A 24,494-nucleotide genomic window follows, 5' to 3' on the forward strand; every position below is an offset into this window, starting at 1 on the left:
TTAAATTAGGTCATATTTAGGCGGCATAGCATAAATTTCGCCAACTTTAACCAAATCCAGGTTTGGATATGCTAGGTCAGGTTAGGGGGAGGTTGTGTAGGATAGTATGGAATAGGAGAAAATGGGCTTTGGCAGTGCTATGCTACGCAACATTTGGGTATATTTGGTGGAAATTGCCATAATTTATGTCGAATTAAAGTGGCATAGCATAAATTTCACCAACTTGAACTAAATCTAGGTTTGATTATGCCAGGTCAGGTTAGGTGAGGTCGTGTATGGAAGGTCATATATAATATCTTAGGGTAATGAACTAGTATGTTTAAGAAATAGTGTAAATTTTCCTATTTGGGGTTCGAGCTATATGGCAGACTCATAAAATGTATGGACAGAGGCGACATAGGCTTGTATGTGAGGATATGGGATGCTCATATTTAGTAAGTTTAGCTAGGTTGAATTTAGTCAAATTTGCGTAGTATAAGTATATTTTTGATAGATTTAGATGAATTTAAGTTTTAACAAGATGCATTTTGATAAGATATAGCAAATTTGTCTAAAATTATCATAGAAAATACTGACTCGAACCTAACCCCACCTGCCCTAACATAACTAAGGCTAGAACAAATAAGTCTGTTAGATGGTTTAAATAAATACATAAATATGGTGGTCTGATTGGAGAGAATGTAACAAGGAAGGTATTAATAAGACATAAAAACAGTGGACATATGTTAGATGAATAGTTTAGCACTAATAATGTTGATATCTTAATGGAAAAAGAATGTGTTATATATTGAGCTTATTGGAAGTTATATGAACCATTTTTATATGTGAAATTCTGACTTTTGGGGAGTTGGTTAAACTCAGCATATTATAATTAATGTCCTAAATATACCCAGAAAAATATCATGCAAATTGTGTATTGTTTGACCCAGTTGGTTGTGTTTGTACATATATAGCACAATTAATATACTTGTGTATTAATTGTGCAGATTATGTATTTTGCATAAGTTGTATGATTATTGAAATTATGTATTGATGATATTTCTATAAATTGTGTATTGTTTTGTGAAAGTTGTATGTATTAATTGTATATGTTTTTGTATGTGTATTTGCGGATATTGCATAGTTGTGTATTTAATGAATATGTGCTAGTTATGTATTGTTCAGATTTTGGTAAGTTGTGTATTGATTATATTTTTGAGCAAGTTGTGTAAATGTCGCAATTGTATTTGTGTAAATCGTGTATTTATGCTAGTTGTGTATTTTCATATTTGGGGTAGTTATGTATTGTACGTATTTGTGCTAGATATGCATTTGTGCAAGTTGTGTGTAATAATTATGAAAGATGTGTAATATTGTATAAGTTGTGTATTAATTGCGCATGTTGTGTAATTGCATATGGACGAATTGTTTATTTATACCTTTGCGTATTGATTGTCATTGTGCAAGCTGAGTAATTATATAGCAAGTTTTCTTGTATTAGTTGTGCAAAGATGTAAAATAATTACACAAACTGTGTAATAATTTTTGTGATAATAGTGCATTTATGCAAGTTGTGTTTAATTTGTTGAAGTGGAACTGGTGCAACTGTATTTGTGTGTGAAAATTGTGTATTTTGTGTAAGCTCTGTAATTTGATAAAATAGATCTTCATGGTGTAAGTGTATTTTGGTTTATGAGACAATGTGTGGGTATTTTGTGAAAATTACGTTTGTGAAATTGTGTAATTTTAGTGAAAGAGCATTTTTGATTGTCTAAATGCATAAGCATTTTGATATATTTGTGCAAAATACCGTACTTTGTGTAAATGTCATACTCTGAGTGTACATGCAATATTGTGTAAATGGTATATTTTTGTGTGCAACTGACATATTTTGTATGAAAATCTCATATTTTTTATGTGATGGTATATTTAGAGTGTAAATAATATATTTTGTGCATAAATGGCATATTTGGTGTGTAAATGCTGTATTTTCTGTGTGTATGGCATAAATTACATCTGATTAATGGGGAAATGGTGGCAAAAAACTAGGCTATTCTCTATGAATGCATAGGTTTTGAAGTATGTGTAGGTATGCATGATTGTATTTGCGAGTGTTGGTTTAGAAACAAGTTAGCTAATTTGCGTAGCAAGACTAGGATTTTTTGAGGTGTAGAAATGATTAGCCTATGAATATAGTGGCTAACATCCAGCTGAGTTGCTAGATGGAAGAATTGAGGTGCGATATTTGGATATCTATTTGATGGATGTGAGGACAGTTGACTAGCCTATGAACACAGCCACTAATCCGCTGTACTGCCAGATGTGTGGTAACTACTTGTGGATTATAGTAGAATATCTAGCTATAGGGTTTCATAATTGCTGTTGTATATAAAACTAGAATAAGAGCTATTTATTAAAACTATTATTGTAAACTAATACTTTAAGTGGGATCCCTTGGTTGTTTTAAGCATAGGGTGGACATGAATGAGATTGGGTGGAAATATATAGGAGCTGCCTCGTATGGGCCAATAGGACCTCTGCAGTTACCTTTATTCTTATGTTCAGCTCACCTGCTATGCTGCCAGATGTACGATTCTGCTTAAATTGCAGTATGATATTTGGGCTTCTGTCATACTTTTGAACTTATCACTGAATAATGATTACAGTTGTGGATGACTAAAATGTATATTCTTAGTCCTCTGATTAGGTTAGGTGGGGATGGATAGTCTAGTCATTTTTGATTAATAACATCAAATACACATGCCAGTAGGACGCCAAAGGTCGCATTGGTTGGTCTGGTGACGTCATACATAGTTGACCAGTAAGGTACTGTAATACCTTCACACCTATATGCTAATGGCCAGCAATACCTTATCCCTATACCTGAGGTCGCTTTTCACGATGTCACTAAACAACAACAATAACTGGACTGTAGAATGTATTTGTTTGTTATAAATAATATGTTAGGTTAGGTTAGGTTAGGATGGTTTTTAGGGTTATGAATAACAGAAAATATAAGCAATGAGCGAAAATACGAGCTATTGTAGCTGAATATCAACTCTGATGAAGCATAGAGTATAGGTGAGGTATTAAGCCTGATTAAGAGTTCACACTTATGTGTGAACCTCCTGGGATCCGCATTTAGCCGGTTGACGCCTCGCGCCACATTAGGGATGATGACGTCACAAAAGAAGGTACTTTGCAGAAGGCCTTGCTTTTACTGAATGAGTATTTTTTTTTTTGATCTGTTATTTGCTACAGTAAGGTGTGGTAGGTATGTTTTGAGTGAATGTGAGATGCGCATATATATATATATTTATGCGTTTATGCAGTAATATTGGATTACTACTGAAATTGCATTGAAGTTACCATGCCTGGCAGGGGACTGTTAGTTTATACAGTAATATTGGATTAGTACTGAAATCGCATTGAAGTCACCACGCCTGGCAGGGGACTGTTTTCATACAAATGGATGATAGTGGGTTTTCAATTTTATTTGCCCTATGCTCAATAAACGATCCTTGAAGAAAGATGGACAAAGCTTAAATTACATTCTCTAGATAGACGAAGAAGAAATAGGGGTGACATGATAGAGGTGTTAAAGAATGGACATGATAAAGGGGGATATTAATAGGCTATAAACACGAAATAGAACACGAAACAATGGGTATAAACTGGAATAAGTTTTAGATTTAGGAAAAAGACCTGGGTAAATACTCCTTTGGTGACAGAGCTGAACTCATTTCTTGTGTTAATATGAAATCTTAGCTTTGAAATGATCCTAGAAAAATGGGCAATAGTATGGAAATACCTTATTGAGAAAAACGAGCTTATAATGGATGACGTCATTGTACAATAGGCTTGACAGAAGGCAGCCTTTTAATCCCCCTTTACTATAAATATTGAAAATGGGAATAAATACACTATAACAGAAAACGGACTTATTCAGGGAAGATGAAGACTGGCTAGCTGATGACGTCATTGACCGATGCCTGTGCATGGGTCACTGGGGTAACGAAAAACATGTGTGACTACGAGGGACCTTTTAATCCCCTTGAAACAAAATGGCTGGGGCCTAGGAGAGAACCTTTTAATATAACAGTTGGAAAATTCTATATGACATTCGGGAGGGGACAATAAAATGAATGAAAATATTATGAGACTACCAAGGACCGTTGGGTAAAATATGGAAAAAAAACCATGGCCCTACGAAGGACCGTTGATAAAAAAACTTTAACTTGTTCGCCGGGGTGACGAAATGGACTAGGCGCTACGGAGGACCGTTGGGGATAAACATACAAAAACCCATGGCCCTACGAAGGACCGCTGGAAAAAGCAAAACGGTCCTTCGTAGCGCCTTTTCACACTACTGTGGTGGGGGGTCTGTTGTGGTGGTGGTGGGTCTGGTGTGGTGTGGTGGTGGTGGGGGGTCTGTTGTGGTGGTGGTGGGTCTGGTGTGGTGTGCTGGTGGGTCTGGTGTGGTGTGGTGGGGGGTCTGGTGTGGTGTGCTGGTGGGTCTGGTGTGTTGTGGTGGTGGATCTGGTGTGGTGTGGTGGTGGTGGGGGGTCTGGTGTGGTGTGGTGGTGGTGGGGGGTCTGGTGTTGTGTGGTGTGGTGGTGGGGGGTCTGTTGTGGTGGTGGTGGGTCTGGTGTGGTGTGCTGGTGGGTCTGGTGTGGTGTGGTGGGGGGTCTGGTGTGTTGTGGTGGTGGGTCTGTTGTGGTGGTGGTGGTGGTGGGGGGTCTGGTGTGGTGTGGTGGTGGTGGGGGGTCTGGTGTGGTGTGGTGGTGGAGGGGGTCTGGTGTGGTGTGGTGGTGGTGGGGGGTCTGGTGTGGTGTGGTGGTGGTTGGGGGTCTGTTGTGGTGGTGGTGGGTCTGGTGTGGTATGCTGGTGGGTCTGGTGTGGTGTGGTGGTGGGTGTGGTGTGGTGGTGGGTCTGGTGTGGTGTGGTGGTGGGTCAGGTGTGGTGGTGGGGGTTCTGGTGTGGTGTGGTGGTGGGGGGTCTGTTGTGGTGGTGGTGGGTCTGGTGTGGTGTGGTGGTGGGTCTGGTGTGGTGTGGTGTGGTGGGGGGTCTGGTGTGGTGGTGGTGGGGGGTCTGGTGTGGTGTGGTGGTGGTGGGGGGTCTGTTGTGGTGTGGTAGTGGGTCTGGTGTGGTGTGGTGTGGTGGTGGGTCTGGTGTGGTGGTGGTGGGTCTTGTGTGGTGTGGTGGGGGGTTTGGTGTGGTGTGGTGGTGGTGGGGGGTCTGGTGTGGTGTAGTGGTGGTGGGGGGGTCTGGTGTGGTGTGGTGGTGGTGGGGGGGTCTGGTGTGGTGTTGTGGTGGTGGGGGGTCTGGTGTGGTGTGGTGGTGGTGGGGGGGTATGGTGTGGTGTGGTGGTGGTGGGGGGTATGGTGTGGTGTGGTGTGGTGGTGGGGGGTCTGTTGTGGTGGTGGTGGGTCTGGTGTGGTGTGGTGGTGGTGGGGGGTCTGTTGTGGTGGTGGTGGGTCTGGTGTGGTGTGCTGGTGGGTCTGGTGTGGTGTGGTGGGGGGTCTGGTGTGGTGTGCTGGTGGGTCTGGTGTGTTGTGGTGGTGGATCTGGTGTGGTGTGGTGGTGGTGGGGGGTCTGGTGTGGTGTGGTGGTGGTGGGGGGTCTGGTGTTGTGTGGTGTGGTGGTGGGGGGTCTGTTGTGGTGGTGGTGGGTCTGGTGTGGTGTGCTGGTGGGTCTGGTGTGGTGTGGTGGGGGGTCTGGTGTGTTGTGGTGGTGGGTCTGTTGTGGTGGTGGTGGTGGTGGGGGGTCTGGTGTGGTGTGGTGGTGGTGGGGGGTCTGGTGTGGTGTGGTGGTGGAGGGGGTCTGGTGTGGTGTGGTGGTGGTGGGGGGTCTGGTGTGGTGTGGTGGTGGTGGGGGGTCTGGTGTGGTGTGGTGGTGGTGGGGTGTCTGGTGTGGTGTGGTGGTGGTGGGGGGTGTAGTGTGGTGGTGGTGGGGGGTCTGGTGTGGTGTGGTGGTGGTGGGGGGTCTGGTGTGGTGGGGGTGGGGGGTCTGTTGTGGTGGTGGTGGGTCTGGTGTGGTGTGGTGGGGGGTCTGGTGTGGTGTGGTGGTGGTGGGGGGTCTGGTGTGGTGTGGTGGTGGTGGGGAGTCTGGTGTGGTGTGGTTGTGGTGGGGGGTCTGGTGTGGTGTGGTGGTGGTGGGAGGGTCTGGTGTGGTGGTGTTGGGGGGTCTGGTGTGGTGTGGTGGTGGTGGGGGGTCAGGTGTGGTGTGGTGGTGGTGGGGGGTCTGGTGTGGTGTGGTGGTGGTGGTGGGTGTGGTGTGGTGTGGTGGTGCTGGGGGGTCTGGTGTGGTGTGGTGGTGGTGGGGGGGGGGTCTCGTGTGGTGTGGTGGTGGTGGGGGGGTCTGGTGTGGTGTGGTGGTGGTGGGGGGGTCTGGTGTGGTGTGGTGGTGGTGGGGGGGTCTGGTGTGGTGTGGTGGTGGTGGGGGGTCTGGTGTGGTGTGGTGGTGGTGGGGGGTCTGGTGTGGTGTGGTGGTGGTGGTGGGTCTGGTGTGGTGTGGTGGGGGTCTGGTGTGGTGTGGTGGTGGGCCTGGTGTGTTGTGGTGGTGGGTCTGGTGTGTTGTGGTGGTGGGTCTGGTGTGGTGTGGTGGTGGGTCTGGTGTGGTGGTGGTGGGTCTGGTGTGGTGTGGTGGTGGGTCTGGTGTTGTGGTGGTGGGTCTGGTGTGTTGTGGTGGTGGGTCTGGTGTGTTGTGGTGGTGGGTCTGGTGTGGTGTGCTGGTGGGTCTGGTGTGGTGTGGTGGTGGGTCTGGTGTGTTGTGGTGGTGGGTCTGGTGTGTTGTGGTGGTGGTGGGTGTGGTGTGGTGGTGGGTCTGGTGCGGTGTGGTGGTGGGTGTGGTGTGGTGTGGTGGTGGATCTGGTGTGGTGGTGGATCTGGTGTGGTGGTGGATCTGGTGTGGTGGTGGATATGGTGTGGTGGTGTGTCTGGTGTGGTGGTGGATCTGGTGTGGTGGTGGATCTGGTGTGGTGGTGGATCTGGTGTGGTGGTGGATATGGTGTGGTGGTGTGTCTGGTGTGGTGGTGGGTCTGGTGTGGTGGTGGATATGGTGTCTGGTGTAGTGGTGGGTCTGGTGTGGTGTGGTGGTGGGTCTGGTGTGGTGTGGTGGTGGGTCTGGTGTGGTGTGGTGGTGGGTCTGGTGTGGTGGTGGGGGGTCTGGTGTGGTGTGTTGGTAGGTCTGGTGTGGTGGTTGGTATGGTTTGGTGTGGTGGTGGATCTGGTGTGGTGTGATGGTGGTGGTGGGTCTGGTGGTGGTGGTGGGTCTGGTGTGGTGGTGGTGTGGTGGTGGGTCTGGTGTGGTGGTGGTGTGGTGGGGGGGGTCTGGTGTGGTTTGGTGGTGGGTCTGGTGTGGTTTGGTGGGGGGGTCTGGTGTGGTGTGGTGTGGTGGTTGGGGGTCTGTTGTGGTGGTGGTGTGTCTGGTGTGGTGTGGTGGTGGTGGGGGGTCTGTTGTGGTGGTGGTGGGTCTGGTGTGGTGTGATGGTGGGTCTGGTGTGGTGGTGGGTGTGGTGTGATGATGGGTCTGGTGTGGTGTGGTGGTGGGTCTGGTGTGGTGGTGGGGGTTCTGGTGTGGTGTGGTGGTGGTGGGTCTGTTGTGGTGGTGGTGGGTCTGGTGTGGTGTGGTGGTGGGTCTGGTGTGGTGTGGTGTGGTGTGGTGTGGTGGGGGGTCTGGTGTGGTGTGGTGGTGGTGGGGGGTCTGGTGTGGTGTGGTGGTGGTGGGGGGGACTGTTGTGGTGTGGTGGTGGGTCTGGTGTGGTGGTGGGTCTGGTGTGGTGTGGTGTGGTGTGGTGGTGGGTCTGGTGTGGTGGTGGTGGGTCTGGTGTGGTGTGGTGGGGGGTTTTGTGTGGTGTGGTGGTGGTGGGGGGGTCTGGTGTGGTGTGGTGGTGGTGGGGGGGTCTGGTGTGGTGTGGTGGTGGTGGGGGGTCTGGTGTGGTGTGGTGGTGGTGGGGGGGTATGGTGTGGTGTGGTGGTGGTGGGGGGTATGGTGTGGTGTGGTGGTGGTGGGGGGTGTGGTGTGGTGGTGGTGGGGGGTCTGGTGTGGTGTGGTGGTGGTGGGGGGTCTGGTGTGGTGGGGGTAGGGGGTCTGTTGTGGTGGTGGTGGGTCTGGTGTGGTGTGGTGGGGGGTCTGGTGTGGTGTGGTGGTGGGTCTGGTGTTGTGGTGGTGGGTCTGGTGTGTTGTGGTGGTGGGTCTGGTGTGTTGTGGTGGTGGGTCTGGTGTGGTGTGGTGGTGGGTCTGGTGTGGTGTGGTGGTGGGTCTGGTGTGTTGTGGTGGTGGGTCTGGTGTGTTGTGGTGGTGGGTCTGGTGTGGTGTGGTGGTGGGTCTGGTGTGGTGGTGGTGGGTCTGGTGTGGTGTGGTGGTGGGTCTGGTGTTGTGGTGGTGGGTCTGGTGTGTTGTGGTGGTGGGTCTGGTGTGTTGTGGTGGTGGGTCTGGTGTGGTGTGGTGGTGGTGGGGGGTCTGTTGTGGTGGTGGTGGGTCTGGTGTGGTGTGCTGGTGGGTCTGGTGTGGTGTGGTGGGGGGTCTGGTGTAGTGTGGTGGTGGTGGGGGGTCTGGTGTTGTGTGGTGTGGTGGTGGGGGGTCTGTTGTGGTGGTGGTGGGTCTGGTGTGGTGTGCTGGTGGGTCTGGTGTGGTGTGGTGGGGGGTCTGGTGTGTTGTGGTGGTGGGTCTGTTGTTGTGGTGGTGGTGGTGGGGGGTCTGGTGTGGTGTGGTGGTGGTGGGGGGTCTGGTGTGGTGTGGTGGTTGTGGGGGGTCTGGTGTGGTGTGGTGGTGGTGGGGGGTCTGGTGTGGTGTGGTGGTGGTGGGGGGTCTGGTGTGGTGTGGTGGTGGTGGGGGGTCTGGTGTGGTGTGGTGGTGGTGGGGGGTGTGGTGTGGTGGTGGTGGGGGGTCTGGTGTGGTGTGGTGGTGGTGGGGGGTCTGGTGTCGTGGGGGTAGGGGGTCTGTTGTGGTGGTGGTGGGTCTGGTGTGGTGTGGTGGGGGGTCTGGTGTGGTGTGGTGGTGGGTCTGGTGTTGTGGTGGTGGGTCTGGTGTGTTGTGGTGGTGGGTCTGGTGTGTTGTGGTGGTGGGTCTGGTGTGGTGTGGTGGTGGGTCTGGTGTGGTGTGGTGGTGGGTCTGGTGTGTTGTGGTGGTGGGTCTGGTGTGTTGTGGTGGTGGGTCTGGTGTGGTGAGGTGGTGGGTCTGGTGTGGTGGTGGTGGGTCTGGTGTGGTGTGGTGGTGGGTCTGGTGTTGTGGTGGTGGGTCTGGTGTGTTGTGGTGGTGGGTCTGGTGTGTTGTGGTGGTGGGTCTGGTGTGGTGTGGTGGTGGGTCTGGTGTGGTGTGGTGGTGGGTCTGGTGTGTTGTGGTGGTGGGTCTGGTGTGTTGTGGTGGTGGTGGGTGTGGTGTGGTGGTGGGTCTGGTGCGGTGTGGTGGTGGGTGTGGTGTGGTGTGGTGGTGGATCTGGTGTGGTGGTGGATCTGGTGTGGTGGTGGATCTGGTGTGGTGGTGGATATGGTGTGGTGGTGTGTCTGGTGTGGTGGTGGGTATGGTGTGGTGTGGTGGTGGATCTGGTGTGGTGGTGGATATGGTGTGGTGGTGTGTCTGGTGTGGTGGTGGGTCTGGTGTGGTGGTGGATATGGTGTCTGGTGTAGTGGTGGGTCTGGTGTGGTGTGGTGGTGGGTCTGGTGTGGTGTGGTGGTGGGTGTGGTGTGGTGGTGGGTCTGGTGTGGTGTGGTGGTGGGTCTGGTGTGGTGGTGGGGGGTCTGGTGTGGTGTGTTGGTAGGTCTGGTGTGGTGGTTGGTATGGTTTGGTGTGGTGGTGGATCTGGTGTGGTGTGGTGGTGGTGGTGGGTCTGGTGGTGGTGGTGGGTCTGGTGTGGTGGTGGTGTGGTGGTGGGTCTGGTGTGGTGGTGGTGTGGTGGGGGGGTCTGGTGTGGTTTGGTGGTGGGTCTGGTGTGGTTTGGTGGGGGGGTCTGGTGTGGTGTGGTGTGGTGGTTGGGGGTCTGTTGTGGTGGTGGTGGGTCTGGTGTGGTGTGGTGGTGGGGGGGGTCTGTTGTGGTGGTGGTGGGTCTGGTGTGGTGTGCTGGTGGGTCTGGTGTGGTGGTGGGTGTGGTGTGATGGTGGGTCTGGTGTGGTGTGGTGGTGGGTCTGGTGTGGTGGTGGGGGTTCTGGTGTGGTGTGGTGGTGGTGGGTCTGTTGTGGTGGTGGTGGGTCTGGTGTGGTGTGGTGGTGGGTCTGGTGTGGTGTGGTGTGGTGGGGGGTCTGGTGTGGTGTGGTGGTGGTGGGGGGTCTGGTGTGGTGTGGTGGTGGTGGGGGGGTCTGTTGTGGTGTGGTGGTGGGTCTGGTGTGGTGGTGGGTCTGGTGTGGTGTGGTGTGGTGGTGGGTCTGGTGTGGTGGTGGTGGGTCTGGTGTGGTGTGGTGGGGGGTTTGGTGTGGTGTGGTGGTGGTGGGGGGTCTGGTGTGGTGTGGTGGTGGTGGGGGGGTCTGGTGTGGTGTGGTGGTGGTGGGGGGGTCTGGTGTGGTGTGGTGGTGGTGGGGGGTCTGGTGTGGTGTGGTGGTGGTGGGGGGGTATGGTGTGGTGTGGTGGTGGTGGGGGGTATGGTGTGGTGTGGTGTGGTGGTGGGGGGTCTGTTGTGGTGGTGGTGGGTCTGGTGTGGTGTGGTGGTGGTGGGGGGTCTGTTGTGGTGGTGGTGGGTCTGGTGTGGTGTGCTGGTGGGTCTGGTGTGGTGTGGTAGGGGGTCTGGTGTGGTGTGGTGGTGGGTCTGGTGTGTTGTGGTGGTGGATCTGGTGTGGTGTGGTGGTGGTGGGGGGTCTGGTGTGGTGTGGTGGTGGTGGGGGGTCTGGTGTTGTGTGGTGTGGTGGTGGGGGGTCTGTTGTGGTGGTGGTGGGTCTGGTGTGGTGTGCTGGTGGGTCTGGTGTGGTGTGGTGGGGGGTCTGGTGTGTTGTGGTGGTGGGTCTGTTGTGGTGGTGGTGGTGGTGGGGGGTCTGGTGTGGTGTGGTGGTGGTGGGGTGTCTGGTGTGGTGTGGTGGTGGTGGGGGGTCTGGTGTGGTGTGGTGGTGGTGGGGGGTCTGGTGTGGTGTGGTGGTGGTGGGGGGTCTGGTGTGGTGTGGTGGTGGTGGGGGGTCTGGTGTGGTGTGGTGGGGGTGTGGTGTGGTGGTGGTGGGGGGTCTGGTGTGGTGTGGTGGTGGTGGGGGGTCTGGTGTGGTGTGGTGGTGGTGGGGGGTCTGGTGTGGTGGGGGTAGGGGGTCTGTTGTGGTGGTGGTGGGTCTGGTGTGGTGTGGTGGGGGGTCTGGTGTGGTGTGGTGGTGGTGGGGGGTCTGGTGTGGTGTGGTGGTGGTGGGGAGTCTGGTGTGGTGTGGTGGTGGTGGGGGGTCTGGTGTGGTGTGGTGGTGGTGGGAGGGTCTGGTGTGGTGTGGTGGTGGGTGTGGTGTGGTGGTGGGTCTGGTGTGGTGTGGTGGTGGGTCTGGTGTGGTGGTGGGGGGTCTGGTGTGGTGTGTTGGTAGGTCTGGTGTGGTGGTTGGTATGGTTTGGTGTGGTGGTGGATCTAGTGTGGTGTGGTGATGGTGGTGGGTCTGGTGGTGGTGGTGGGTCTGGTGTGGTGGTGGTGTGGTGGTGGGTCTGGTGTGGTGGTGGTGTGGTGGGGGGATCTGGTGTGGTTTGGTGGTGGGTCTGGTGTGGTTTGGTGGGGGGGTCTGGTGTGGTGTGGTGTGGTGGTTGGGGGTCTGTTGTGGTGGTGGTGGGTCTGGTGTGGTGTGGTGGTGGTGGGGGGTCTGTTGTGGTGGTGGTGGGTCTGGTGTGGTGTGCTGGTGGGTCTGGTGTGGTGGTGGGTGTGGTGTGGTCGTGGGTCTGGTGTGGTGTGGTGGTGGGTCTGGTGTGGTGGTGGGGGTTCTGGTGTGGTGTGGTGGTGGGGGGTCTGTTGTGGTGGTGGTGGGTCTGGTGTGGTGTGGTGGTGGTTCTGGTGTGGTGTGGTGTGGTGGGGGGTCTGGTGTGGTGTGGTGGTGGTGGGGGGTCTGGTGTGGTGTGGTGGTGGTGGAGGGTCTGTTGTGGAGTGGTGGTGGGTCTGGTGTGGTGGTGGGTCTGGTGTGGTGGTGGGTCTGGTGTGGTGGTGGTGGGTCTGGTGTGGTGTGGTGGGGGGTTTGGTGTGGTGTGGTGGTGGTGGGGGTCTGGTGTGGTGTGGTGATGGTGGGGGGGTCTGGTGTGGTGTGGTGGTGGTGGGGGGGGGGTCTGGTGTGGTGTGGTGGTGGTGGGGGGTCTGGTGTGGTGAGATGGTGGTGGGGGGTATGGTGTGGTGTGGTGGTGGTGGGGGGTATGGTGTGGTGTGGTGTGGTGGTGGGGGGTCCCGTTGTGGTGCTGGTGGGTCTGGTGTGGTGTGGTGGTGGTGGGGGGTCTGTTGTGGTGGTGGTGGGTCTGGTGTGGTGTGGTGGTGGGTCTGGTGTGGTGTGGTGGGGGGTCTGGTGTGGTGTGGTGGTGGGTCTGGTGTGTTGTGGTGGTGGATCTGGTGTGGTGTGGTGGTGGTGGGGGGTCTGGTGTGGTGGTGGTGGGTCTGGTGTGGTGTGCTGGTGGGTCTGGTGTGGTGTGGTGGGGGGTCTGGTGTGTTGTGGTGGTGGGTCTGTTGTGGTGGTGGTGGTGGTGGGGGGTCTGGTGTGGTGTGGTGGTGGTGGGGGGTCTGGTGTGGTGTGGTGGTGGTGGGGGGTCTGGTGTGGTGTGGTGGTGGTGGGGGGTCTGGTGTGGTGTGGTGGTGGTGGGGGGTCTGGTGTGGTGTGGTGGTGGTGGGGGGTGTGGTGTGGTGGTGGTGGGGGGTCTGGTGTGGTGTGGTGGTGGTGGTGGGTCTGGTGTGGTGTGGTGGTGGTGGGGGGTCTGGTGTGGTGTGGTGGGGGGTCTGGTGTGGTGTGGTGGTGGTGGGGGTCTGGTGTGGTGTGGTGGTGGTGGGGGTCTGGTGTGGTGTGGTGGTGGTGGTGGGTCTGGTGTGGTGTGGTGGTGGTGGAGGGTCTGTTGTGGAGTGGTGGTGGGTCTGGTGTGGTGGTGGGTCTGGTGTGGTGTGGTGTGTTGGTGGGTCTGGTGTGGTGGTGGTGGGTCTGGTGTGGTGTGGTGGGGGGTTTGGTGTGGTGTGGTGGTGGTGGGGGGTCTGGTGTGGTGTGGTGGTGGTGGGGGGGTCTGGTGTGGTGTGGTGGTGGTGGGGGGGGGTCTGGTGTGGTGTGGTGGTGGTGGGGGGTCTGGTGTGGTGTGGTGGTGGTGGGGGGTATGGTGTGGTGTGGTGGTGGTGGGGGGTATGGTGTGGTGTGGTGTGGTGGTGGGGGGTCCTGTTGTGGTGGTGGTGGGTCTGGTGTGGTGTGGTGGTGGTGGGGGGTCTGTTGTGGTGGTGGTGGGTCTGGTGTGGTGTGGTGGTGGGTCTGGTGTGGTGTGGTGGGGGGTCTGGTGTGGTGTGGTGGTGGGTCTGGTGTGTTGTGGTGGTGGATCTGGTGTGGTGTGGTGGTGGTGGGGGGTCTGGTGTGGTGGTGGTGGGTCTGGTGTGGTGTGCTGGTGGGTCTGGTGTGGTGTGGTGGGGGGTCTGGTGTGTTGTGGTGGTGGGTCTGTTGTGGTGGTGGGGGGTCTGGTGTGGTGTGGTGGTGGTGGGGGGTCTGGTGTGGTGTGGTGGTGGTGGGGGGTCTGGTGTGGTGTGGTGGTGGTGGGGGGTCTGGTGTGGTGTGGTGGTGGTGGGGGGTCTGGTGTGGTGTGGTGGTGGTGGGGGGTGTGGTGTGGTGGTGGTGGGGGGTCTGGTGTGGTGTGGTGGTGGTGGTGGGTCTGGTGTGGTGTGGTGGTGGTGGGGGGTCTGGTGTGGTGGTGGTGGGGGGTCTGGTGTGGTGTGGTGGTGGTGGGGGTCTGGTGTGGTGTGGTGGTGGTGGGGGTCTGGTGTGGTGTGGTGTGGTGGTGGTGGTGGGTCTGAGTAGTAGGGTGTAAGCGCCACAGACGATATTTGTTTTTCAGGTCAAATATCGTGTATAGCGCTTCGGGATTTTCAGGTCAGAAATATCGTGTGTAGCGCTTTAGGGTTTCTTGGTGAATTTGGGGAGTCACAGATTTGGGATTAAGGATTTCTTATGAGTGAGTAATTTCCGAGATTTTAGAAGTATGGAATTCTTATGAGAAAAATAATTTCCGAGACTTAGAAGTTTGTTAAAGGTCTTATGGGAGAAATTCAATACGCCTGTCAGCCAGACGCTGCCTTCAGGTCACCTCTTATCTTATCTTATCTTATCATCTCCATAATATCTGGACCGTCCCTCTCTCTCTCTCTCTCTCTCTCTCTCTCTCCTCCTCCTATTTCCTTACAACTATTTTCAGAGTTTCAAATAATCATAGAAGTTTATTTATATGTTTATGACCGAATTTGTAAAAAGAACATTTTCAGAGAATATTGTCTTAGATGTTTTGTTAAGGAAAACAGACAACTTAGCCATAACATTTAGTTTTATATCCATTTACGGCTATTTCACCTGTAAAGACCAAAATTGAACAGAGCCCAGTTTTTAGCTCATATTTCATCAGAGTCCAATTATCAACAGAAATTCGCCAGAGTCTACTTTGAGAGCAAAATTAGTCAGAGACAGTTTTTAGCTCATATTTCATCAGAGACCATTTTATACCTAAAAATGAACAGAGTCCACTTTGTGACAAAAATTGAACAGAGCCCAGTTTAAAGCTCATATTTCATCAGAGTCCAATTATCAACAGAAATTCGCCAGAGTCTACTTTGAGAGCAAAATTAGTCAGAGACAGTTTTAAGCTCATATTTCATCAGAGTCCAATTATCAACAGAAATTCGCCAGAGTCTACTTTGAGAGCAAATTTCATCAGTGTCCTGTAATCTGTGAAAATTTGACAGAGTCCATTTTATACCCAATTTTCGTCAGAGTCCAGTTTATGCTCAAATTCGCCAGAGTCTACTTTAATAGCAAAATTCATCAGAGTCCAGTTCTTGATCGAAATTCATCAGAGTCCAGTTTTCTAGCAAAATTCATCAGAGTCCAGTTTATACCGAAAATTCACCAGAGTCTACTTTGTGCCAAATATTCAGAGTCCAGTTCATGATCGAAATTAATCAGAGTCCAATTAAAGACCCAAATTTGACAGAGACCACATTTTCGCTACTAGCAGTCCAATCCCCCTGAAATTTTAAACAGTCATATTTCAGACGTAGTAAATAAGATCAAATCAGTTACCGAGCTCCAGCTCTTGTCCCCCTGTATTTGCATATTTTCTCTATATTCAGCTGTATTCTTCACATTTTTTCCATGTTTTCTGTGTTCATTCCATGTTCTATAAATGTTCACAGCATGCTCAGTTCAAATTTTTTCTGCCGTTTTCCCCGTATGTTCACTATGTTCTTTGTCATATTTTCATGTGCATCATATGTTCTCTGTATAACTTTTATACTCAATATTCATGTTCTCAATGTTCTTAGCTTGTTCTTCACATGTTCAGTGTTCATTCTTTGTATTCCCTATGTTCCTTATCATGTCTTCATATTCTCTATAAGTTCATATTCCCTGCATGTTCACTCTATTCATCAACTTTTTCTTACATGTTTTCTGTGTTCACCGTATATTCACTGTGTTCATTCCCCTACTTCACCTCAATTTTTTATGTTCTTTGTTTCTTCCATTCACTAACTAGTTCTTTGTCAAATAATATTATACTGCATTACAGTTCCCTCAACAATTTTAGTCACCAAGTTTTTATTTGCAAAACTATGTCAAAGTAATTCTCGTAGTCAACTTAATAGTTCTACCAACCCCGTTCTTAAACAAATCTACACTTTATTCAGTTCCAAATTTACAAAGACAAACCTTTCTCGTAACTTCTTAACTAAAAATCTTTCGCCAATCAACTAAAACATAGTCACTTTCGTCATTTTTCAACTAAACTTATCCATAGTCAACAGAAAATAACCGTGTTCATCATGTTTCATTGTCATTTCTTATCTAAAAATTATCCGCCAATCATCAGAAAAGTCATGTTCATCATGTTTTGTCTTTTGCTCAACTAAAAGTATTCATCGGTCAACTAAAAATAGTTACTTCATCATGTTTCCTTGTCATTTCTTAACTGAAATATCACTTCTCTCATCTGAAAATAGTCAGGATTAATCTCATTTAACACCGTTCTTAACTAAAACAACCTTTCGCTTAGCTAAAAATTGTCAAAGGAATCTTTTCAGCACTGTTCATAACTAACTTTATCCATCGTCAAGTAAGAAAATATAGTCAAAGATATCTATCATCGTCGTTCTTAACTGACATTTATACTTTGTGGAGCACTAAAATAGTCACTGTCGTCATATTTTTTTCTTGTCTTTCCTCAACTAAAAGAGTCAAATGTAACTTTTTCAACACTTTCGTAACTAAAATTATATGTCGCTAAGTAAGAAAAAATAGTCAAATGTAACTTTTTCAGCACTTTCGTAAAAATTATATGTCGTTAAGTAAGAAAAATAGTCAAAGGTGCTCTCCGTAACACCAAAGTTACTCTTCGAGATAACAAAAGACACTCTCAAACACTCAAAAATTTACTCGCATCCTCAAAGTTATTCTCAGAGTCATCAAAAAGTTAATCTCAGTCATCAAAATGCTATTCTCTAAGTAGCCTTTCATTCATCAGAGAAACTTTCTAAGACATCTTCGTTCATTAAAGTTAATCTCAGAGGCATAAAAGTTATTCTCAGAGCTATCAAACTTGTTCTCGATGCCATCAAAAAGTATTTTCTCGTTCATCAAAGTTAATCTCAGAGTTAACAAAGGTAATCTCTAACTCACTTTCGTTCAACATATTAATTCCCTAAGTCCTCAAAGTTATTCTCTAAGACAACAAAGTCTTTCTCAGAGCTATCAAACTTGTTCTCAAAGTCATCAAAGTTATTCACAGAGTCATCAAAGATATTCTCTCTAAACCATCAATGTTCTTCTCTAAGACATAAAAGTTATTCTCAGTCACCTTCGTTCTTCAGAGAAACTTTCCAAAACATCTTTGTTCATCAAAGTTATTCTCGGAGTCATCAAAAGGTATTCTCTAACTCACTTTTGGTCATTAAAGTTAATTTCTATGTTATAAAAGTTTGTCTCAGAGACATCTAAAGTTAATCTTAGAGTTATCAAATGTAATCTCTAACTCACTTTTGTTCATCAAAGTTGATCTCAGAGTTAACAAAGGTAATCTCTAACTCACTCTCGTTCATCAAAGTTGTTTCAAAGACATCAAAGTTAATCTCAGAGTTATCCAAAGATATTCTCATGTCCACAAAAGTTATTCCAAGAGACGTCAAAGTTAATCTCAGACATCTTCGTTCATAAAAGTTATTCTCAGAGACATCTAAAGTTATTCTCTAAGACATCAACGTTATTCTAAGAGCTATCAAAAGTTATTCTCAGTCATGATATGTTATTCTCTAAGTAACCTTCCATTCATCAAAGACATTCTCTAAGTCCTGAAAGTTATTCTCTAAGACAGCAAAGTTATTCTCAGAGTCATCAAAGTTATTCTCTATGTCATCAAAAAGTTATTCTCTGAGCTAACAAAATACTACTCATGTTCTCAGAAGTCATTCTCAAACTCATCAAAGTTATTCTCAGAGTCATCAAAAGTTGTTCTCTAAGACATCAATGTTGCTATCTAAGACATCAAAGATGTTCTGTAAATCATAAAAGTTAATCTTAACTCACCTTCGTTCATTAGAGAAACTTTCCAATCCATATTCGTTGACCAGAGTTATTCTCAGTCATCAAAGCGATCTCTAATTCATCTTCGTTCTCCAAAAAGTTGTTCTCTAAGACACCTTCATTCATCAAAGAAACTCTCCTTCTTCCATCATGTTATTCTTTAAGACATCTTCAGTCATAAAATTTCTCTCCAAAATGTAACTAGTTCAGCTTTTCACACCAAACCTGCACTTGTTAAAATATATTTCCTTAGTCGCTTTACCCTAAAACTGTTCTCTGAACTACACTGTTCAAACCTACGTAACCTATCCTCTCCACCCAATGTTACTTACCTAACTTAACCTGCATAACCTAATTTACCTATCTTACCTTACCTTACCTATCTTACCGAACCTAACCTAACTTTTCCTATCTTACCTTACCTATCTTACCTAACCTAACCTAACTTATCCTGCTTAACCTAACTTACCTATCTTACCTAACTTTACCTATCTTACCTAACTTAACCTGCATAACCTAACTTAACTTAACCTGCTTAACCTAACTTACCTACATTACCTAACTTAACCTGCATAACCTAACCTGCTTAACATAACTTACCTTACCTTACCTATCTTACCTAACTTTACCTATCTTACCTAACTTACCTACATTACCTAACTTAACTTAACCTGCTTAACCTAACTTACCTACATTACCTATCTTAACCTGCATAACCTAACCTGCTTAACTTAACTTACCTTACCTTACCTATCTTACCTAACTTACCTACATTACCTAACTTAACTTAACCTGCTTAACCTAACTTACCTACATTACCTAACTTAACCTGCATAACCTAACCTGCTTAACTTACCTTACCTTACCTTACCTATCTTACCTAACTTACCTGACTTAACCTAACTTATCCTGCTTAACCTAACTTACCTACATTTACCTAACTTAACCTGCCTAACCTAACTTTACCTACCCTAACTTAACTTACCTACATTACCTAACTTAACCTGCATAACCTAACCTGCTTAACTTAACTTACCTTACCTTACCTATCTTACCTAACTTACATAATTTAACCTAACTTACCTTACCTTACCTAACTTAACCTGCTTAACCTAACTTATTTAACTTATCTTACCTATCCTATCCTAACCTAACTTGCTTTACCTAACTTAATCTTACATTCCCAAACTGATGTATCCTAACTTATCTAGTCAAACCAGACATGATCTAACTTACATAAGTATTCCTTCTTGTCTTTTGTGTTTCGTCAATCATTGTCTCATATTCATTTACTCATTTCAAGGGTTAATTTCTCAAATGGACATTTTTGCATTTCAAGTGTTATTTGTTTAAGATTGGGTGTTTAACCATTTCAAAGGATTTTTGTTATATATGGGATTTTACTCGTTTCAAGGGCTAAGACACCTTCATTCATCAAAGAAACTCTCCTTCTTCCATCATGTTATTCTTTAAGACATCTTCAGTCATAAATTTTCTCTCCAAAATGTAACTAGTTCAGCTTTTCACACCAAACCTGCACTTGTTAAAATATATTTCCTTAGTCGCTTTACCCTAAAACTGTTCTCTGAACTACACTGTTCAAACCTACGTAACCTATCCTCTCCACCCAATGTTACTTACCTAACTTAACCTGCATAACCTAATTTACCTATCTTACCTTACCTTACCTATCTTACCTAACCTAACCTAACTTTACCTATCTTACCTTACCTATCTTACCTAACCTAACCTAACTTATCCTGCTTAACCTAACTTACCTATCTTACCTAACTTTACCTATCTTACCTAACTTAACCTGCATAACCTAACTTAACTTAACCTGCTTAACCTAACTTACCTACATTACCTAACTTAACCTGCATAAACTAACCTGCTTAACATAACTTACCTTACCTTACCTATCTTACCTAACTTTACCTATCTTACCTAACTTACCTACATTACCTAACTTAACTTAACCTGCTTAACCTAACTTACCTACATTACCTATCTTAACCTGCATAACCTAACCTGCTTAACTTAACTTACCTTACCTTACCTATCTTACCTAACTTACCTACATTACCTAACTTAACTTAACCTGCTTAACCTAACTTACCTACATTACCTAACTTAACCTGCATAACCTAACCTGCTTAACTTACCTTACCTTACCTTACCTATCTTACCTAACTTACCTGACTTAACCTAACTTATCCTGCTTAACCTAACTTACCTACATTTACCTAACTTAACCTGCCTAACCTAACTTTACCTACCCTAACTTAACTTACCTACATTACCTAACTTAACCTGCATAACCTAACCTGCTTAACTTAACTTACCTTACCTTACCTATCTTACCTAACTTACATAATTTAACCTAACTTACCTTACCTTACCTAACTTAACCTGCTTAACCTAACTTATTTAACTTATCTTACCTATCCTATCCTAACCTAACTTGCTTTACCTAACTTAATCTTACATTCCCAAACTGATGTATCCTAACTTATCTAGTCAAACCAGACATGATCTAACTTACATAAGTATTCCTTCTTGTCTTTTGTGTTTCGTCAATCATTGTCTCATATTCATTTACTCATTTCAAGGGTTAATTTCTCAAATGGACATTTTTGCATTTCAAGTGTTATTTGTTTAAGATTGGGTGTTTAACCATTTCAAAGGATTTTTGTTATATATGGGATTTTACTCGTTTCAAGGGCTAAGACACCTTCATTCATCAAAGAAACTCTCCTTCTTCCATCATGTTATTCTTTAAGACATCTTCAGTCATAAATTTTCTCTCCAAAATGTAACTAGTTCAGCTTTTCACACCAAACCTGCACTTGTTAAAATATATTTCCTTAGTCGCTTTACCCTAAAACTGTTCTCTGAACTACACTGTTCAAACCTACGTAACCTATCCTCTCCACCCAATGTTACTTACCTAACTTAACCTGCATAACCTAACTTTACCTATCTTACCTTACCTTACCTATCTTACCTAACCTAACCTAACTTTACCTATCTTACCTTACCTATCTTACCTAACCTAGCCTAACTTATCCTGCTTAACCTAACTTACCTATCTTACCTAACTTTACCTATCTTACCTAACTTAACCTGCATAACCTAACTTAACTTAACCTGCTTAACCTAACTTACCTACATTACCTAACTTAACCTGCATAACCTAACCTGCTTAACATAACTTACCTTACCTTACCTATCTTACCTAACTTTACCTAACTTACCTACATTACCTAACTTAACTTAACCTGCTTAACCTAACTTACCTACATTACCTAACTTAACCTGCATAACCTAACCTGCTTAACTTAACTTACCTTACCTTACCTATCTTACCTAACTTACGTGACTTAACCTAACTTATCCTGCTTAACCTAACTTACCTACATTTACCTAACTTAACCTGCCTAACCTAACTTTACCTACCATAACTTAACTTACCTACATTACCTAGTTTAGGCTAAGAAATAGGCTATTTTTGTTGAAATAGAAATAGGGCAGTAATTGTTGGTAGCGTGTCTTCTCTGTTCACGTAGCAGTAAATAGGTATCCAGGAGTTAGTTAGATTAGGTTAGGTTAGGTTAGTTTAGGCTAGGAAATAGGCTAGGTTTGTAGAAATAGAAATAGAAGAAGGGCTGTAATTGTAGGTAGCGTTTCCTATCACCGAATACAGCTATTCACCTAACAGTAAAAAGGTATCCAGGAGTTAGTTACGTTAGGTTAGGTTAGCTTAGATTAGGTTATGTTTGTTTTGACTAGGAAATAGGCTAGGTTTGCAGGTTAAGTTAGGTTAGTTTAGGCTATGTTTGTTGAAATAGAAATAGAAAAGGGGCTGTATTTGTTGGTAGCCTATCTAACCTAACCAAGGAACCTAACCAACCAACCTAACCAACCAACCTAACCAAGCAACCTAACCAACCATCCTAACCAGGGAACCTAATCAACCAACCTAACCAAGCAACCTAACCAAGGAACCTAACCAAGGATCCTAACCTAACCCAACCAACCGAACTAACCTAACCAACCAAACTAACCTAACCTAACCAACCAACCAACCTAACCAATGTAACCAACCAACCTAACCAACGTAACCAACGTAACCAACCTAACCAACCAACCTAAGCAACCAACCTAAGCAACCTAACCTAACCAACCAACCTAACAACCAACCTAAGCTATCTAACCTAACCAACCAACCTATCCAACCAACCTTAGCTATCTAACCTAACCAACCAACCTAAGCTATCTAACCTAACCAACCAACCTAAGCTATCTAACCTAACCAACCAACCTAAGCTATCTAACCTAACCAAGCAACCTAACCAACCAACCTAACCAAGCAACCTAACCAACCAACCTAACCAAGCAACCTAACCAACCAACCTAACCTAACCTAACCAACCAACCCAACCTAACCTAACCAACGTAACCAACCATCCTAACCAACGTAACCAACCAACGTAACCAACCAAACCTAACCAACTAACCTAACCAACCAACCTAACCTAACGTAACCAACCAACCTAACCAACCAACCTAACCAATGTAACCAACCTAACCAACCTAACCAATGTAACCAACCAACCTAACCAACGTAACCAACCTAACCAACCAACCTAAGCAACCAACCTAAGCAACCTAACCTAACCAACCTAACCTTACCAACCTAACCTAACCAACCAACCAAGCTAACCAACCAACCTAACCAACCAACCTAACCAACCAACCTAACCTAACCAACCAACCAACCAACCTAACCAACCTAACAAACCAACCTAACTAACCAACCAATGTAACCAAACAACCTAAGCTATCTAACCTAACCAACCAACCTATCCAACCAACCTATCCAACCAACCTTAGCTATCTAACCTAACCAACCAACCTAAGCTATCTAACCTAACCAACCAACCTAAGCTATCTAACCTAACCAAGCAACCTAACCAACCAACCTAACCAAGCAACCTAACCAACCAACCTAACCAAAGAACCTAATCAACCAACCTAACCAAGCAACCTAACCAACCAACCTAACCTAACCTAACCAACCAAACTAACCTAACCTAACCTAACCAACCAACCAACCTAACCAACGTAACCAACCATCCTAACCAACGTAACCAACCAACCTAACCAACGTAATAACGTAACCAACTTAACCTAACCAACCAACCTAACCAACCTAACCTAACCAACCTAACTAACCAACCAACCTAACTAACCAACCAACCTAACTAACCAACCAACCTAATCAACCAACCTAAGCTATCTAACCAACCAACCTAACTAACCAACCTATCTAACCAACCAACGTAAACTATTTAACCTAACCAACCAACTTAACTAACCTAACCAAGCAACCTAACCAACCAACCTAACCAAGGAACCTAACCAACCAACCAACCTAACCAACCTAAGCTATCTAACCAACCAACCTAACTAACCAACCTAACTAACCAACCAACCTAACCAACGTAAACTATCTAACCTAACCAACCAACCTAACCAACCAACCTATCTAACCAACCAACCTAACTAACCTAACCAACCAACGTAAGCTATCTAACCTAACCAAGCAACCTAACCAACCAACCTAACCAACCTAAGCTATCTAACCTAACCAACCAACCTAAGCTATCTAACCTAACCAAGCAACCTAACCAACCAACCTAACCAACCAACCTAACCAAGCAACCTAACCAACCAACCTAATCTAACCTAACCAACCAACCCAACCTAACCTATCCAACGTAACCAACCATCGTAACCAACGTAACCAACCAACGTAACCAACCTAACCTAACCAACCAACTAACCTAACCAACCAACCTAACCTAACCTAACGTAACCAACCAACCAACTAACGTAACCAACCAACCTAACCAACCAACCTAACCAATGTAACCAACCAACCTAACCAACCTAACCAATGTAACCAACCAACCTAACCAACGTAACCAACCTAACCAACCAACCTAAGCAACCAACCTAAGCAACCTAACCTAACCAACCTAACCTAACCAACCTAACCTAACCAACCAACCTAACCAACCTAACCAACCAACCTAACCTAACCTAACCAAACAACCAACCAACCTAACCAACCTAACAAACCAACCTAACTAACCAACCAACCTAACCAAACAACCTAAGGTATCTAACCTAACCAACCAACCTATCCAACCAACCTATCCAACCAACCTTAGCTATCTAACCTAACCAACCAACTTAAGCTATCTAACCTAACCAACCAACCTAAGCTATCTAACCTAACCAAGCAACCTAACCAACCAACCTAACCAAGCAACCTAACCAACCAACCTAACCAAAGAACCTAATCAACCAACCTAACCACGCAACCTAACCAACCAACCTAACCAACCAACCTAACCTAACCTAACCAACCAAACTAACCTAACCTAACCAACCAACCAAACCAACGTAACCAACCATCCTAACCAACGTAACCAACCAACCTAACCAACGTAATAACGTAACCAACTTAACCTAACCAACCTAACATAACCAACCTAACCAACCAACCAACCTAACTAACCAACCAACCTAATCAACCAACCTAAGCTATCCAACCAACCAACCTAACTAACCAACCTAACTAACCAACCAACGTAAACTATTTAACCTAACCAACCAACCTAACTAACCTAACCAACCAACTTAAGCTATCTAACCTAACCAAGCAACCTAACCAAGAACCTAACCAACCAACCTAACCAAGGAACCTAACCAACCAACCAACCTAACCCACCTAAGCTATCTAACCAACCAACATAACTAACCAACCTAACTAAC

This window comes from Procambarus clarkii, unplaced genomic scaffold, assembly GCF_040958095.1.
Source record: "Procambarus clarkii isolate CNS0578487 unplaced genomic scaffold, FALCON_Pclarkii_2.0 HiC_scaffold_113, whole genome shotgun sequence".
NCBI classification, from domain to species: domain Eukaryota; kingdom Metazoa; phylum Arthropoda; class Malacostraca; order Decapoda; family Cambaridae; genus Procambarus; species Procambarus clarkii.